The sequence below is a fragment of the Euprymna scolopes genome, chromosome 16 (assembly GCF_053919585.1).
Source record: "Euprymna scolopes isolate OS-2025 chromosome 16, ASM5391958v1, whole genome shotgun sequence".
Taxonomy (NCBI): domain Eukaryota; kingdom Metazoa; phylum Mollusca; class Cephalopoda; order Sepiida; family Sepiolidae; genus Euprymna; species Euprymna scolopes.
Genome location: NC_136497.1, coordinates 3,384,612 through 3,401,174, shown reverse-complemented (window position 1 = coordinate 3,401,174; position 16,563 = coordinate 3,384,612). Strand labels below are relative to the sequence as shown.

The 16,563-nt window shown below is 31.0% G+C and overlaps 1 long non-coding RNA gene across 1 annotated transcript; it reads left to right on the top strand.

Annotated features, from left to right (window-relative positions):
* Positions 1-855: 855 nt before the first annotated feature.
* Positions 856-15,949, top strand: LOC145295826 (uncharacterized). Its single transcript, XR_013869888.1, has 2 exons — positions 856-2,802; positions 11,881-15,949. It is a non-coding gene; the product is annotated as an uncharacterized LOC145295826 (long non-coding RNA).
* The last annotated feature ends 614 nt before the right edge of the window (positions 15,950-16,563 follow it).

Here is a 16,563-nt window from a genome sequence, read left to right as displayed (position 1 = left end):
TGCTCGTTAACATTCCTCCACCCCTTTTTTATCAAAATGTATGGCAAGCCATACATTTTTAATAACTAACTAACTAAAAAAAATAATCATGTCCGAAGTACATCTTTATTTTTTCACTTTCCGGACTCACCCCTTTTCCAAGAAATATCAGGCACCAGTACTCTTCTACTACACTATCAACCCTTCTGCTGCTTCTCGAAAGTCTCTCCTCGACATTAACTTGCTCCCAAGTTAGACAAAGATACAGCTTTGCAGATATACATCTTGTCTAGGCGGTCGCATTGTTGGATATTTTCCACTGACTCTGCTCTTTATTTGGACAACTTGGCCAAACAAATGGAGACTCCATTTTCGATCACTTTTTCGAAATGGGGCCAGCATATCGCAATTACGACCAGAACGTCGGATGCTCCATGTTGGTGGTAGCTTTATATGACGGAATGAAATTTGGCGCATGGCATACTTTTTGGCGAGCTGGCGTCCTGGCGTGCCAAAAAAGAATTACCATAATGTAATCAATTGAATTTTACGAGTTAAATTTATTTTCAATTTTTTCACTTTAAAAATCTATCAAAATTTTTCTATTGGTTCAATTTTTATGATATTTTCGGGTTCAATGTGAAATTTTATGCTCTTTCCTATAAACCGAATATAATATTCTAGACAAGGTTTTTTTTAAAAAATACTCCCCATTTTGAAATGTCTATTAAAATGAAAATAATTAATTTTCTCATCTCAAATTTATATATCACAAATTTGAGATAAAAGATCAATAAATAAAATAAGCTAATTTAAAACAAAAAATATGTTTATTTGCAAATTTACCTATAAAGTCCAAAGTTTAAAACCGTTTTTTTTAAACCATGTTGAATTTTTTTTTTAAGTGAAACCTTATAATCTTCTTATACTTATAATTACGACAATTATTTCTATTTCATTCAATGTATTTTTAGATATTAAAAAAATTCACTCCATAAAGAAGAATAAAATATATTAAATCAAAAACTCACGTATTTCTTGGAGAAAAGAAAAAAAAAAAAACATTCCTCGACTGTTTTTTAAGGAAAAAACTTATAAGTAAAACATGACTATTTTTCACCTATGGAGAAAGATATTTCTTCACGCACAGGGGTAGACGGCTAACATGAACGTGTGTTTTTTACTTCCTTCTGTCCATTCATATTTCAAAACAAGGATAAACACCGCTTTGGCGTTTCACTAAGAACGTAACAATGCTTACATAATGGCTGTATTTTCAAATAGTTGTTTAAAAAAATTCATTTATTTAAAAAATACATGGAATTTAAAATATAAATATGGATAGATTCTTAACAATGGAGAATGGAAGTATCCATTGAATAGTATTTTTTATAGGTAAGTGATATTTTGGAATTTATATATACATATATTTATCGAAGCAAGTTAAAATTTGTTGATTTTCTTTAAACTTTTTTAAAGAAAACTGATTTTAAAAAAACGAATGTCGCATAATTTGCTATTAAACCTGTTATTTTTTGAAATTTGGTCTTTGCTCCTTTAATTGAAAAAAAAGGGGTTGAATTACATTTTTCAAGTAGTTATAAACTTGGAAAGATAGGAGGTCGAATTATTCAATTTTTTTTACGCATTTTTAATGTTGGTTTCTGACATTGCTACGGAGGCTTGTAAGGAACATTATCTTCAAATCCATGTGTCAACAGAAGACGTTAAAATTAATTTTATTTTATTAACTCTAGTCTGTGTAGTTCATTAAGAAAAATCTATTTCTTTTACAAAAGTTAAGTTTTATCTATAACAAAAAAACGTAACTTCCATTAACAATTATAACGCGAATGTTTATCCATAGAAATTGACACAAACACAAGAAATTATGACGTCACTATCAATGTGTGTAATACTGACGTTTTACACATCGCCGTGAAGATGCCTAAATGACTACCTTTTGCTTAGTTTCATAACAAATTGTTTTTTCGCCTTAAAAAACAAAAAAAACAAAACAAAACAAAAAACTACTTGATCAAATTAAGTTAAATTTTTTTGAGAACTTTATTCCATAACAGATACGTACAATATAACATTTCTTCGTTATTTCAATTTTTTTTTAATGTATTGATTAAACTGTACAAATACCGATATTATTCTGTAAAAATTAAGTCATATATAGTTTTTTCCCCCGATATCTTCGTTTTTTAATGTCTTTGGTAAACTGCGCAAGCATCTGCATTAAATTTAGGCTTTAATCTTTTAAACACAATAAAAAAAAAAAAAAAAAAAAAATCGGAAAATCTATATAAAATACGATAAGCCGGCTTTCAAAACTTCCGCCATTTAATTGCACGTGCAATTAGAAAATTAATAAAGATGAAGCTTGTACAATATAGTTCTTTTTCAATATCTTCATTTTTAATGTGTTTGATAAACTGCACAAGGATCACAGTAACTTTAGGCTTAAATGTTTTAAATAATCAGGAATCTAAAATAAATAAATAAAAATACGAAAAGGCGGCTTTAAAAACTATCAGTTTCCGCCATTAAATTTATCATGCAATGAATTAGAGAATTCATAAAGACGAAACTTGTAATCTGTTATCTCTCATGTAAATATTAAAATGTTAAATAAAATAATACTAATTTTATCGGCTCTATTTCCATATGATTTCCTTTTTTTATTTTTTCCTCTTCAATTTTGTTTTCTGCGAACTTGCTCTTCCGTTCGTCATCTTGAATGTTAACTTGAGCTTGTAAATTCAATCACATTTGAAAAATCGTTTCCTTTATGAAAGCAGATTATAAAACAAAAACGTAAGTATTACTACATGAATTTAGTATCGACTTTTACGCATTTGCAGAATACGTTAAAGATGTAAGGGAGATAACTACATTTATTAAGAATGAATAATCCCAATGAAAATGTTGATTTATCGTTGAAAAGTTTTTCGTTGTCGATTGTTTTTAATACTGACACTTAAATGTAAAAAAACTTCTTTATCATTTACAAAAGAAAAATAATAATTTCATAAATTTTCAATGTTTTTCATTATTTCAGAAGTTTAAAGGGGTTTGTATTAATGTACACATAGATTCGAAAAAGTTGTCAAAAAACAAATATATAACAAATAACTGTTAAAGGCAAGATAAGTTACTTTTCTACCTAACTGGATAACTTTTTAGTGTTTTTATTTAATGTAACGTGTTTATTCAGCTCGAAAAACATGCAGTGTTAGTGTTTACCGATGTATTTGAAAAATGCAAATGGCAGCCTGCTCGCTGTTGAACACGGTAAGTTTGGGAAAACGAGTTTAAACAAAAAAAATTATACAAAATACTGTTGGAAACTCACTCAATATATGTTCCCGTGACATAGACGGACATATATTCGGTGGGTTTCCAACAGTATTTTGTATAATTTGTTTGCTTCAACTTATTTTCCCAAACTTACCGTGTTCAACATCGAGCATGTCGCTATTTTTCTTTTAAAAATATATTGATAAACATTGTATTATTTTCGAACCGATTACACGTTTTAAAGTGAGTAAAAACACTAAAAGCTCTTCCAGATAAATAGAAGAGTAACTTATCTTGTCTTTGATAACATTTATTGGTGCAAGTCTATAAATGGTCCACAAGTAATCTTTTTTACTATAAAAATCTGAAAAAAACTCTTTATAATGTCACTGCATGAAAATGTCATATTCCAAAAATCACGTAAATCGATCAAGTAGTTTTTTTATTTAAGAAAATCAAATATAATGAGACATTTTAAAAAAACTTAACACCATCTTGTTTTTGAATAATACACCGCTAGCGACACCTATTGGGAGTGTTTGGAATATAAAATCGGCAAGGGGCAGACAATCGGCTTTCCACACTATAGAAAAAAAAACTTGGAAAATGAAGACATTTATAAGTTTTTGAGGAATTTGAAAACGAAAATAACGTTTAAAATTCCAGCAAACGAGTAGTTTCCAATATATGAAGAATTTTACGTAAATTGAGCACCCACACGTTGACGCTCCTCCAACAAAAATTTGGCAAATGTGTATTTCAGCGGCGTAAATTCAAGTTTTACACTAGTGGTGGCCATAAAGTGGGTGATCATTATACATTAAATTATTATAGAAAAGTGACCCCCACCCCACTTTCTTTAAACTAACATTTCTTCATATATTGGAAACTACTACGATCTTATATTCCAAACACTCCCAATAGGTGCCGCTAGCAGTGTAAAACAAGATGACATTAAGTTTTTCTTCGATAAAATGTCTCATAATATTTGATTTTCTTAAATAAAAAAAAAACTACTTAGTCGATTTACGTGATTTTTGGAATATGACATTTTCATGCAGTGACAAGTACGTACATTATAAAGAGTTCTTTCAGATTTTTATAGTAAAAAAGATTACTTGTGGCCCATTTATAGACTTGCACCCATTTATTTGTTATATATTTGTTTTTTGACAACTTTTTCGAATCTGTGTACAATAATACAAACCCATTTAAAATTAAAAAAAAAAAAAATGCTCGGCGCACATATCCTCTGTGTATTTATTTCATTTTCGTCTTTTTTTCATCGGATTATTATTGAATGTTCACTAATCTATCAGATTTTGTTTTCAATACTGACTTTAAACTAAAAAAAAAACTTTGAACTTCAAAAATTCCTTTACAATGACGACGAGGGTGCTGAAAATGAATACATGCTTCAAAAGTGGTGCAGAGAATTAGTTTTCATCATATGAGAAAATTACTTTTTCAAAAAATGGGGATCACTTTTCTCTATAAATTTAATGTAAAATGAGCACCCACTTTCTGGCCACATGGCGATAATTTGTAGGGGGGGGATCTTAAAGCCGTTTTGGTAAATTATTACTTACTTTCCATCTTAACAACAATCACCTTTAGCATGCCGACTTCTACATGTTTTCAGGTATGCTGAAAACGAATATCGCATTTACGTTTACTGCTAACAAGTACTTTTCCAGATATTAAGCAATGTAATTCTTTGTTATTAGTGGGGCTAAATTTGTAAGCACTTGGGTGTACAGAATAAGTCACCACTGATAACATAAGGAATTACATTGCTTAATATTCAGAAAACTACTTGTTTGCAGCAAAGCAATGCGTGTTTATGCATGCAGAAATCGTCACAAATAAGGAATGACACAAATAGCACATTTTTCTTTATTTTTGTTTAATGTCCTCCTGTTTTTACTGAAACATAAGGTCAGGAAAAAAAACTGTTAGCCTAAAAAAACAAAGCAAAAAATGCCAACTATCACTAGGTGGCCATAAAGTGTGTGCTTATTTTACGTGAAATTTATTAAAAATGATCCCCACGTTTTGAAAAAGTAATTTTTTTATATCATTAAAACTATTTCTCTGCGATACTTTTAAAGTATATATTCTTTTTCAACACCTCCGAAAACTAATAAACGAAGTCGTTATTATTTTGGGGGGTAGGAAAGATTGTAGACATTGAGCAAAATATTAACCATTGTTTTTTTTGTGTGTGTTCAATGTGTAGAATCTTTGCAAGTCTAAAAATTCCTTTACAGTGTAACTCCTATAGATTTTGAGGAATGCTGAAAACGAATATATACTTGCAAAAGTGGTGCAGAGAATTATTTTTCATGATATGAGGAAATTTTTTTTAAAAAGTGGGAATCACTTTTCTATATAAATTTAATGTAAAATGAGCACCCACTTTCTGATCACATAGTGATGATTTTTTTTGTGGGGGGGGTTTCCACCTTAACATTCACCTTTAACATGACGACTTTTATAGGTTTAAATAAATAAATAAAAAATAACACTTAAGATGAGAATAGTAGTTCAAATAATCCAAATGATATGACAACAAAATATTTTTTTTTTACATTCATTTTTTACATGTTGAAAACTTGTTTTTGTTTTTCATCGCAATAATCAAAGTTCCATGATTACTGGATTGTGATAGTACACTTTAAATTTAATTCTGTTTTGAAAATTAAGATGACATAAAATTAAACTATTTTGTATTTTGGGGGACATTAACCGTGATAGATGAAAAGATTCAAATTATTATTAATGGAGTTTTCATAAGTGGATCTTGTGAATTTTTAGGGAAAATTGTAATTACTTGGCTAGTATGTGTGTATGAAAGAAAGACTATATTCCATGAACTACCTATCTAATGCTGTCGGTTACATACAGTGAACTATTTATATAATGCTGTCAGTCCAATATTTGCCCTTCATGTGTCATCACCTCAATTCCTACACAACATTGTTTACACAAGTCATCTTATAATTTGACACCATGTCTCTGACGGGGATCATTTTCCACGTAGATTACTATTGTCATTCGGCTTTCTCTAAAAAGCACTTTATCAACACATTCAATGGTGGCATTTGGCAGACATTCAGGTGAATTCAGCCTTCGGCATTAATAAGTTCTGCAAACAGAAACAATCATGCTAAATGACTGGGGATGTGTGAGAGTTTTCGTGGAAATATTAAGTTCATAGTATGAGGATTACAAGTCATGCAAAATTACTAGTTGTAAAGTGGAACGTGTACCTTGAAAGAATTACAACAAATACTACATTAATGCTTTTTCAAACGAGAAAATAATGTGGTGAGTTAAAAGCATTAAACCCACACACACACACTATATTTACCATTAGACTTAATCCACATAAAAGTAAAAGTTAAAATAATTATAATCAATCAACAAATAAGAAACCATATTTGGTTTAATTTCACTTTTTGCCCCCACACTGCCGGGAAAAAATTTTTTTTTGTATGATTACACATCAACACACTTAGAACGCATGGAAATATTTAAGAATTAAGGAGGATCAATAACATTTTCTAGTCAGGAAGTGGGTAATCATTTTACCTGATATTCATTTTTATTTCAATAAAAGTATTATGCATCACATGTGTTTTTCACGTATACGTGACTTTGATAAATACCCAGGTGATCAATACACATTGAATTATTTGAAACATAACTATTATTTAAAAAAAAATAATTTTCTAAAAAAAATCCATTATTATTAACTTCCAACTGATAGTATAATAGCAAAATAAAATAAATCTATTTTGAAGCCCAAGAAAGCAAACAGGGGTATCTACCCCTGCATTTAGGCATGCGCACATGTGTTGAAACATGATTTGTTTGTTGAACTGAAATATTTGAAAATAATATTATTATTAAAAAGAATTGTGCAAAAAAAACTTTTGTCATACAGCTTTTATTTTAAATTTAAAAGGTATTTTTAATGGTAAGTATAAAAACTATATATTTAATTCAAAGAAAGCTATTTCCTAAATAAGAATAGTGAACTAAAAAACACTAAACATTACAATTTTATTCTACAAGTTTTTCCCCCAAAATCAATAACTAATTAAACCAAGCATTTTATTCTACAAGTTTCTTCCTCCAAAATAAATAACTTATTTAACAAAACATTTTATTCTACAAGTTTTTTCCCCCAAAATAAAAAATTATTTAACCAAACATTTTTTTTACAAGTTTCTCCTTCCAAAATAAATAACTTTTTAACCAAACATTTTTTTCTACAAGTTTTTCCTCCAAAATAAATCACTTATTTAACCAAACAATTTATTCTACAAGTTTCTTCCCCCAAAATAAATCACTTATTTAACCAAACATTTTTTTACAAGATTTAAATTGTGTAATTTTGGACAAAAATGATATTTATTTTATGGAAAACACAAACTGTGTATACCTTTTAGATTGCTGCAATTTCAAATATATAAGCATAAAAAGATGCAATTTCAAATATATAAGCATAAAAAGATGCAATTTCAAATATATAAGCATAAAAAGATGCAATTTCAAATATATAAGCATAAAAAGATGCAATTTCAAATATATAAGCATAAAAAGATACAATTTCAAATATATAAGCATAAAAAGATGCACTAGTGTTAGAGCAGCAACCATATTGCTTACTACCTGCTTACGACAATACAACCAAAATACCAAAGTGAAACAATTTTCATGGAGCTCAGACACACTGATAACCATGATGATTGGATTCAATGTAAAATAACCAAACCAGAATATGACAAAATAACCTTCACAAACAATTCAACCACACCCCGTACTTATCAAGTGTCATGAACAAATATGCCAGATACGCCATACGACTCAAATGCCCCCCACACATGATACTTCAAAGCTACCTCCACTGATGCTTTCCACTGGGCAATCAGACAGATTAGCAGAAATTTCTGTGGACACTCTCAAATATCCTCAATCCAGATGAAAAGGCCACCTTTCACGAGACAAATAAAAAAAACAGTACAGTATTTTCACCATCACTAGGATGCTACAACGGAAAATCTGGTCATTTTCAACATAGAATTTATATGAGTACATCACTACCACCACAAAGAAAGGGATGCATTCCTATGCATAACCAAGCGAACCTAAAACTCCTCCAAAGTTTGATGAACTATATGAGCAGGGTGTCTTCGTGCAACCAGACTACATAAACATCACCACAGAATATGTAAGTCCTTCATTCCTCATTGCAAAATCTTCATGAGGTCATCGACTTGTAACTGCATTTACAGAATTGGGCGAATCTAACAAACGACAACCTGCTCAGTTCAAATATTGAAAGTGATTTGAAACAAGCATATTTTCCAAATCATGTCTGTACATTTTTCTATGTAGTATACATCTATACCAGAGCAGTGATGGATTCCCCAGGCTCTGAATCCGCTTTAGAGCAATAAATGTCCAAAATCTTAGGCGATTTGATCATAAATTTGGCCGATGACCTATATGTCGCCGGCAACACACCCATGGAGCTTAACAAAAAAAAAACAAAAAAAAAACAGTGTATGGGAAGAAGTGTTACGAAGACTACATGAGAATATTCTGGTAAAGTATCCCATATACCAGGGGAAAATAATATATCAGATTATGCTAGCTGTGAAGAAAAAAGCCAAATTTGTAAATTTATCAATGCTCTGGAGGCATCAGTAGTTTGAGAAATCACTGTAAAAGACATATTAGCTGGTCATAATAATACACAGCAGGAAGCCTTGCACCCTGCTAGACAGAAAATCGTCATTCCTCAAGGATTATTAGACAGACTCCACTTACAACTTCAGCATGCTAGTAAACACTAGTTCAAGCAGTGGAATTCTCCGCACTGGATGTGGATAAGACCATCAGTCATGCCATAAATAGTTGCCGCACTTGCACGTCATTAAAGCAGATATCAAGAAACAATCATCAATAAAACCACCAGATAAAATCAAGGGAGAAAGAAATGATGAAAAAAGGACTCCATCACTGCTTAGTGACCACCTGGCACAGGAATATGTTATCCAGTTGAGATGCTCTTCGGTTACATCCGGGGAACTACATATATAATGCCGTCAGTTTAGTATTCACCCTTCTTGTGTCATCACCCCGGAGATTGTTTACTCAAGTCATATAACCATTTGACACCTTGTCTATGAATCGTTTTCTACGTGGATCACTATTGTCATTGTGCTTTCCGTAAAAGGCACGTTACAGCACAGACACACTAGCATACATGGAGCATCACTCTAATATTTAAATGTTGCAAGTTTACTAAATGTTTGTCCTTTAAAATGTTTTGTTTAATCATCATTTACTCACGTTGAATACATTTCCATTTAAATCGTATTCCAATCTTATTTACATTGACACAAAAGCATGTTGTTGGACGATTGGAAAAAGTTTATATTTGATTAATTTCAAGAGATGCAGTGATGTATATTTCATATATTTTTTCATGGTTGAATGATAATTTTATGCCTGTAATATCTATTTTTACAAGTCACTGAGATGCTTCCAGTGTAGAATTTTATAATTTCTGAGTTTCTGTATTTTTAGCACAATATATTACTATGGCAATAAGGCAATTTTTCTATAATGGACATTCTTCTGTTCTTTTTTAGAAATTACAGTTATCATCTTATTAATGTCATTCAATGTTTAATTGTTGTGCTTTATAATCATTTTAATGTTATCAATGCAGCTATAGTTTAATTTCAAAAAGTGCCATTTATCAAATCATACACCTTATACTCCCGTGTGTTTTCTTTATTATTATTTGACGTGTTGCAATTTTTTAATTTGTTAGGTTAGGTATATTCAAATTTAAATTAATTCATTAAAATATAAAAATAATTATGTTTTTGAAAATAACAACACGGTGGTATAAACCTATATATATGTATTTATATCTATGTATTTTAGTTTTTCTTTAAACTTTTATTGTTTTCTGAATATAAGTTAACTTTTAAAGTCTATGTCCTTATGGTGAAAAACAGTATAAAACTGCTACTAAACTGATCTTGTTTTAGTAGACTTTTTAAATATTTTTTCATGTTTATTAAGATATTCATATGGCTATAAGAATGTGTAAGAAAGAATTTTACAATTTTGTCTCAGAATTTTATATATAAAATCAGCGAGATACTAACATCATCAATCATATAGAAAAGAGTTTTAACAAAATGCTAAAGTTACCCTCTTAGCAAAACTGTTCCTGAGCAACTACTTACTGCTTCTTTAATTCTTAACCACAAACAGACCACAGCCATGAATTTTGCTGATATTTTTTCTTAACATCGAGGAGTACCTAGTGCACTACTGTTAGATAGAACATACATAAATGATTATCTGTGTATTCAAATTATATTGTCTGCAATTTTGAATTTGATCAAAACGAAATAAACTTATAAAAATATGTTTGATCATATATAATTGAGAAAACAAATAAAAAGATATACAATTTATATATTATATAATTATTATATATTATAATTATATAATATATCATTTTGTGAGTGGTTTTCGCTCTATCTAATGTATTAAATTACAATCATGTCAAAACAATTATGTCTTCTTTTCAGAACGTTGAATTTACACTGAAAAAAAGCAAAGTTGCACAATTTTCTTATTTCAATTCAAGCTAGGTTGAAAAGCTGCTGAAACAACTCACAATATCAATGAAGCATTTGATACAAGATCCACTATTGAATGCACCACACAATAGTGGGTCATAAAATTTTGACAAGCTTAGTGATCGGCCATTGTAGGTCGATCTATGCACAACTATTCAAGAACTTGTTTCTGAATTTTATCTAACGTATACAACAATTTCCTACAACCTATATATGAAAGACAAAAAAACTTGATGTTTTTTTTAAATGCAAGCGAAATAATTATGGCAGATAGATACTGTCCACAAATAGATGAAATGCATCAGAAACTTTGATAAAGCCCCACATTAGTCAAAAGAAAACGCCCAATTCTCTTCCACAACAATGCCCGACCGCACGTTGCTAAACCGACTTTGTAGAAATTGAACAAATTGAGTTACAAAACTCTGCCTCATTAGCCATAATGTCCAGATCTCTCAGGTACAGGCTACCTCTTTTTCAAGCATCTCAACAACTTTTTGCATGAGAAATGCTTAAAAAACGTAAGCGATATCAAAATCGCCTTCAGCGACTTCATCGCCACCAGAACACAAGATTTTTATGTTATAGGTATAAATGCACTTGTTTTGCATTGGCAAATGTGTTTTAATTCTGATGGTGCTTATTTTGATCAATAAAGTTTGTTTGGGCAGGATATTTTCATCTAAATTTAAAAATTAAAAACTGCAAGAACTTTCTAGTCAACCTGATAAATATGTATATAACTTAATTATTTCATATTATTAAATAAAATAGATTTAAAATACAAATGCATTATTATTCTGAAGAAAAAAATTAAAGTTTAAAAATTCATGCATAAAATATTATATTGAGAATTTAGTCTTAATAATATTTTGAAACTCCATGTCTTAATGTTTTTCTTTAATTCTATTTACAGATAATTTGGTTGGCAGTTGAAGAATTTGTTTGGAATATTGCAGTTCATGTTGATTTCTAACTGAAAGAGTAGGAAAATAGACAACATCAACAATTGAAATCTGTGGTTGGAAAAGGGAAATAATTTAATTTGAAACTGTTTTTAAAGGCATGCATTAAAATAAATCATTATCTGTAACAGTTCATGAATATAAAAACAAAGTGAGAATGCATATAAAAGTTGATAAGAAATAAATCTTGTTTTTGCAAAAATCATATTCACCCATCTTGATATATCATATATATATATATATATATCTTCAGAAATACTTAGAAGCAATCTCTGGTAGACCAAGCTGTAATGAAATACAAATAACAGTCATAACGGAAACAGCATCTATTCTTAAAAGAGCCCTCAGATATAAATTTAAATCATAACAGAATCAAGTGTTTGCTCCAGGAGAGAAACCATATTCTTGTGAAATGTGCGATAAACCATTTTCAGATGGTAGTCTGTTAAACCAACATATTCGAACACACACTGGAGAGAAGCAATTTTCTTGTGAAATATGTAATCGATTATTTTCAACAATATACAAATTAAAACGCCATGCACAAACACACAGTGGATGGAAACCATACACTTGTGAAGTATGTGCGAAATCGTTTACACAGAAATCAGTCTTGACAACGCATATGAGAAAACACACTGGAGATAAGCCATATTCTTGTGAAATGTGTGGCGATTCTTTTATTAGTAGATCAGAGTTGAACAGACATTTAAGAAGGCATACTGGAGAGAATCCATACATTTGTGAAGTATGTGATAAATCATTTTCAGAAAGTAGCTCCTTAAAAACACATATTCGAATACACACTGGGGAAAAACCCTTTTTTTGTGAAGTGTGTCAGAATTCTTTTTCACATAGCAATTCTTTGAAAAATCATATGAGAATCCACACTGGAGAAAAACCATATTCTTGTCAAATATGTTTGGCTTCCTTTACACAGAAGGACCATTTAAAAACTCATATGCGAATACACAGTGGGGAAAAACCATATTCATGTGAAATATGCAGTAAGTCATTTTCAGAAAAAGGAAATTTAAAAAGACATATGAGAGTACACACTTGTGAAGTTTGTGGATATTCTTGTTTTAAAAAATCAGATTTAGTGAAGCATATGAGAACTCACACGGATACTTAAAAGTGCTCTCTTTTGGTTTCAATAAAAAGCAGAGCAATATGGTAGCTGATTTGATTGCCTCATGCCCAGCATTACAATCTTCAAAGGAAGAAAATTAAAAGAAAAAGAAGCATGTAATCCCTACAGCCACCTACCTAGAAAATATTGCTGTCAAACCTGGTTGAAGTGATTGTCCCTAATGATGGAGGTTTGAACAGCTGACAGGGAGAAACGGACCAAATATCAAGGTCTGATATATGACAAAAAAGGAAACTGGAATCTTAGGGAGATATCAATCATGCCAGTTATTAGAAGTACCAAGGGACACTTAAAAACTCACGTGTCAATACAAAGTGAGAAAAACCATATTCATGTGAAATATGCAGTAAGTCATTTTCGGATAAATGACATTTAAAAAGACATATGAGAAGCATGTAATTGTTTTTAAAAAGTTTATTACATTACAATTACAAACCCAGAGGAATGCCAGAGCCAGAAATAACACCAGATAAAATTAGAGCAAAGCTGGCATGAGCTTCAATCCACAAGAAACCTTGCATCAACAACATATTTCACTTATGCTAACAGCACTACATGATCATTACGACTGAACTATCCCAAAAATATATCGATGGTTCCCTGGACTGGGTCAAAAGAGGATCCCTCCATTACGACTAAGAGAGGTTGATATTGACTGTACAAGACCAGGGCTTCATGACGAACACCTTCAAAAAGATGGGTGGTCTAAGCAATAATAATAAATGCAGGTTCTGCAACACTGAGAAAACACAGCTGTTAAACCAGATTGAGTGATTTGGGACAGCAAACAGAACAGTGACCATAATAGAGGTCAGTGTCCCCAATGATACAGGGCTTAACAGAGGTGAGAGGGAAAAGAAAAAGTATCAAGGACTTATGTATGATATGAAACGAAAGTGGAAATTAAAAGATGTTTCAATTATACCAGTCATCATAGGAGCAACTGGGGTTATGAAAAAGAACTTTAAAAAGCACCTAGCAAGCATACCTGGTGAACCAAGTGCAAGTGAAATACAAACGATGGCACTGAAAGAGATGGCGAGAATCCTGAAAAGAGTGGTAAATGTTAGACACCTGGTTGGATGTCCCACCTCGATGGAAGAAAAAGATGAAGCAAAATGAAAAAAGAAGCATATAATCCCTACAGCTACCTTCGTAGAAAATGCTGCTGTCAAACCTAGTTGAAGTGAGTGTTCCTTATGATGGAGGTCTGAACAGAGCTGAAAAGGAGAAACAGACCAAATATCAAGGTCTCATGTATGATAAGAAAAGAAACTGGGATCTTAGGGAAATGTAAATCATACCAGTTATTATAAGTGCCAAGGAACACTTAAAAACTCATATATGAATACACAGTGAAGAAAACCCATATCAATTTGAAAAATATGCAGTAAGTCATTTTCAGATAAATGACATTTAAAAAGACGTATGAGAGTACATAGTGGAAGCTAGAGAAATTGAACATGTTCATGAGAAATTGAACATGTTCATGAGAAATTGAACATGTTCATGAGAAATTGAACATGTTCATGAGAAAACTTATATGCCTACTAGATACTATGTTCGAGTGTCAAAGTTTTCTCAGGACAATCTAGCATGTTTTGACACTTTTTCCCACAATGAAATCATGGCTAAATATTCAACATTAAATAGTATTTGAAACATAAAATAAGAACCCCTCGCTATGGCGAACCCACACTAGTTTTTTTTACAAGGAATGGTAACCTGAAGCCAGATACTCCACCAGACTAGATGAATTCTTGTCCTGGGATTTAGAAATAAAACAAAATTTCAAAAAGAAAGATTTCTGAGAACTTTGACTGAATGAAAATGAAACAAAGAAGAAGAGAAATTATGCACTTATGAAGCTCTCCATCATTCCAATATTATATCAACTGGACTTATAATAAAGTATTTGAAAACTAACAGGCGAATATAGCCAGTGAACAAAGTGCAAGAATGATACAAACAATTTTACTTAAACAATTTTCTAAAAAAATCAATTTGTTTGCATTTCAAATTAGCCAGTGAATATCAGAGATTTTACAGGATGTCCCATCTTTAGTAAAATGAAGTAAACTTGAGATGAATATGTTTGTAAAATATGAGGTACATTATTTCGATGAACATTTAAAAAAATTTTTAACAATGCAAAATGATACAAACTTCACAGAAATGTTTGCTTTATTAAAGATGGCGTGCATTTGCTGTAATGCATTTTCTGTGTAACAGCTTTTAGCTGCTGCAAATTTTTAGTATATTTTGATTCTTCATATGCAGTAAGTTTGCATGGAGAGAGCAAATTATTGGACGTTTCTCATTGTTAGGTATTTTCTTGTCTAATAACATTGATTCACAATCTGTTGTAAATATATTGCATGGACAGGAGTTTTAAGGAAATTAATATTTCGATATCAGTGTGTGTCAAGTATCACTCCCTGTTATTATTATAATAATAGTATAATATTTTATTTAATCCTGATCCATATTTAATGGTTTACATTTATATTTAGAGGAAATGAGTTTTTACTATCATACTAAAAAATAATAGTACACTTTCCATGGTGATCATAAAAAGGTTTTTAATAAAAAAGTTAACAGAATCACAAGAACATAAAATAGGTTGATCATATGAAATGAATTTTGGTTACTGGCTAAAAAAGTAATGTCAGAGAAAACTTAACAAATGTTTGGATATAAAAATGGACCAGATTTATGTTTGCAAGAAAATCTCTATTACATCTTTGTGAACTTGAATTGATAAAAAGGAATGCTTCATTAGTTGATGCATGCGTTAGAAGTTTTCATGGTTGTAAGAAAAGTTATGTAAGAATAATTGACGTAGAAATAAAAACAACTGAAATAATGATATTGTTCATTGAGTTTAAGTTCAAACGAATCTATTAATTTAATTTGCAAAAATACAACACACTTTCTAAGTGAAACTGGAATAAGGCCGACAACTTCCCTAGATGAGTTCATAATTAATGGATACTCCAATTTAACAGCTAAATCTGACACCCAAGATCGCCATGGGCTTGGAATATGTGCCTACATTAAGGATGGCTTCCCATGTGGCAGGGATATCTCTAGAGAAGATCCTAATTTACCCTATATGTGCTTCAGGGTTGCACTTGCTAACACCACTGCATTTATATTTGCCCTCTATAGGCCCCACCACAGCGGAGTTACTATCTTTAAGAGCATATCTGAGAAAATAGACCACATACTGTCTTCACATCCCTCGGCTAACATCCGCATCTGTGGTGACTTCAACGTCATTAACGTGGAATGGCTGACCCATTCAAATAAGACAGATGATGAGGGGAGGTTTTGTCATGATTTTGCCATTGCTTATGACCTCACTCAGATTGTTCGCGAACCCACCCGTGTGCCCGATACACCCAATCAATATGCAAGCCTCTTAGACCTTTTTCTCTCAACTTCCCCTGAGCTATGTTCATGTACCGTTCATTCTCCT